The sequence below is a fragment of the Triticum dicoccoides genome, chromosome 2A (genome assembly GCF_002162155.2).
Source record: "Triticum dicoccoides isolate Atlit2015 ecotype Zavitan chromosome 2A, WEW_v2.0, whole genome shotgun sequence".
Taxonomy (NCBI): domain Eukaryota; kingdom Viridiplantae; phylum Streptophyta; class Magnoliopsida; order Poales; family Poaceae; genus Triticum; species Triticum dicoccoides.
This window is the reverse complement of record NC_041382.1, coordinates 755,094,839-755,098,357: the sequence shown is the minus strand read 5'-3', so window position 1 is coordinate 755,098,357 and position 3,519 is coordinate 755,094,839.

Below are 3,519 nucleotides of genomic sequence, written 5' to 3'. Positions count from 1 at the left end.
CTGTATAGTACGCCGATCGTACCGAGAAATAAGAAGACTGTGTGTTGTGCCAAGCAATAAATTCCTCCTGCATGTGCTCACTCAATGGGATCATAAGAATATTCTGTGCATCAATGGGGAAAAATACATCTCTGATTAGATCTTCATCCCACCTCCAGGAGTCATGATCAATTAACTCATCAACTGTTCGAAGAATGCAATTCCCTCTTCTAGTAATGATCTTTCTAGACGAGCAATTTGGGACCCAGTTGTCCTCCCAAATATTGATTTTTGCTCCGTTTCCAACTCTCCATATGTGTCCATCTATGTAAAACGGATGTTCCAAGTTTTTGGTTTTCTTTCTTTCCGTTTGAACTATGTGTTGTAACATTACTATTTAGCTCCTTTGTGGTGGCCTTTATATTATTACCAATGTTTTAAATAGCGGGCTATGGCATTTAGCAGCAACCCTTAAAAACAGCTATAGCGATAAATTGTACATGAAATCATTTAGCGGCAACATCCTTAAACAGCTATAGCGGAGCTATAGCGAGGCTATAGCCGGCTATTTAAAACTATGATTATTACTAGATAATTCCCGTGAACTAAACTAGGTTATATGGTTAGGTATCCTATGGTGGAACTGGCCCATCGGAATTCAAGACAACTCAGACGAGACCCTAACCTGAGAATGGTCCAAAAAAGACAAGGACGATAACGCTTACATGAAGGAATTCCAATAAGATAATAAATGGAATAAATACTAAGGCCTCCTTTGGTTTGTAGGAATTCTATAGGATAGGATTTGCAAAGGAAAAATTCCTTTGAAGTCCTTTGGTTTGGAATGGATTCCTATTCCTATGTAGGATAGGAATCAATCCTTCACGTTTGGGAGGGAAAAAAAACATTAGCCTAGATTCAATGAAAAAAAATCCTATCCTATGCACCAAATGGCATCTCTTTCTCTATAGGAATTGACATGCATATCATCTCACTTCCTATGATTTTTCTATTCCTATAAAATTCCTATCCTATAAACCAAAGAAGGCCTAAGTTTTTTGCTCCTTCTACTAAGACCTTTCACTTCGCTTCAATCTCATATATCTAAAAGTGTGTACATCTAGACAAGAGCAAAATGGTCTCACTAATTATGGATGCCTATCTAGATGGATGGTAATCCTTCTTCCTAGGAATTCTAAGGGTATCCGATCGATATCCACTTGTGGGTTCTTAGTCAATACGGCGGGCAAACGGTGGCCCATACGCCTAGACATGTATGCATGGAGCCAATTCTGCATCCACCACACAGTACCCGTGAAGCTCTCGTGGCCTCACGCCGTCTTCATGGACCATCGCCTATTTAAAGCAATGGCCATCTTCATAAGCCTCCACACGAAGCATCTTCTTCAACCATCCCTTAAGCACCCGATAGGTCAACTGCAATGCTCAAGGTTATGACATCTCGGTTGTGCTAATCCTTGTCGTCCAGTGGCGTGCATTCATGGATGGACGGCGTACCACTCATGCTATTGGCCGAGCAGCCTCGTTGAAGGTTGTTTCCATCGCTACAGACCGCTCATGCAGTCCTTGCCGTCGCCCCTACCGGCAAGTTTGCCATGATGGAAGAAACCTTTCAACAGGCAGCTCGTCCCATAGCTTGAGTGCCACCCGTTTTATGAATCACCATGATGAGTGCGATGAAGGTTTTCTCCATCAAAATAATAGAGAACAATGAATATCTTTTTTTTGCGGGGATAGAACAATGAATATCTTCTCCACATAAAAAGGGAAAATGACGGATATATATCTTACAAAGAACATGATCAGATGATCTACAGAGATGCTCCACGTACATTGAAAGATGCAATGAATTTCTCCCTCTGTAACGAAATATAGTTTTTAGATAACTATTTTAGTGATCTAAACGATCTTATATTTCTTTACAGAGGGAGTACTATATGGCAATTTGCTTCAGTATCAATCCGTGTACATGCAATCCATTATTAAATCAATTGGTGTCAGGTACAAAGCCATTCTTCACATACAGTATCATTTTCTTTTGTTTCTTCCCTTTTTTCTTCTCCAATTTTTTCATTCTTTTTTTGCATTTCGTTTCTTCTTCTTTTTTCTCTTTTTTTTCTTTTGTTTCTTCTTTCTGTTTTCTTTGTTCTTGTGATTATTATTCTGCATTTTTTGTATATGTCAACAACATTTCTCTAATACACATCTAACATTTTTCTAATACAAATTAAATGTTTTTGTAATACATGGTCAACATTTTTTCTATACACATTTAAAATAGATACAAGATTAGCATTTATTGATAGATCAATAAAAAATTCATATATTTTACTTTATTTTTAAATGCTTGATCAACAGTTTTAAAATAAAAGATACATATGTTTTTGAATACATTGTCAACACTTTTTTATACATATTTAACAGTTTTCCAAATGCTTGATTAAAAATTTTTAAATACTTGCTTAACATTTTTTAAAATGCTTGATTAACATTTTTACATACATGATCAAAAAAATTCATCATTTTTTAATACATGGTCAAAAAATTTCTATGCACATTTAACATTCTCCAAATGCTTGATTAAATTATTTTAAATACCTGTTCTACATTTTTTCAAATGCATGATTAATATTTTAATATAGATGATATAGATTTTTCTTCTTTACTAATACATGGTCAACATTTTTCCTATACAAATTAAAAATTTCCCACAGGCTTGACTAAAATTTTTAAAAAAATTCTAACATTTGTTTTCAAAATGCTTGATAAACATTTTTATATACATGATAACAAAATTTCATAATTTTTTATATACATGATCAATAAGTTTTGTATTAACATTCAAGATTTTCCTCAATGCTTTATTAACATTTTTCAAATACTAGATCAATTTTTTAAAAATACTTTTTCAAATTTTTTTGAATGTTTTTGAAGAGTGTTTTTGGTAATGCATATATTTATAATATTTTAATTTACAAACAAAGGTAAAAATTAAAACAGAAAACAGGAAAACGAGGCGTCTGGCCTGCTGTGTGCGTGGCCCGGCCCATCTTGCTCTCCCCTTCAGACAAGATTAACATTGCTGGTCAACTTTTTTTTCTATACACATTTAACACTTTTCAAATACAATTTTAACAACTTTTAATGCAATGTTAACATTTTCGCTCTACCCATTTAACATTTCTCAAAGGCAAGTTTAGCATTTTTTTAATACATGGTCAACATTTTTTTAAAACTTTTTCAACATTTTCCAAATGATTGATTAACATTTTTCAAATACAAGATTAGACTTTATTTAATACATTGTCAACATTTTTTATACGCAGTTACAAAATATTTGAAATATAATATTAACATTTTTAACGCATGGATGACATTTTTCTATGCACATGTAATATTTTTTTTTGAATGATTGATCAAGATTTTTGAAATACAACATTAACATTTTTTTAATTCATGGTCAACATTTATATACACATTTTACATTTCACAAATACTTGGTTAACAATTTCGAATACT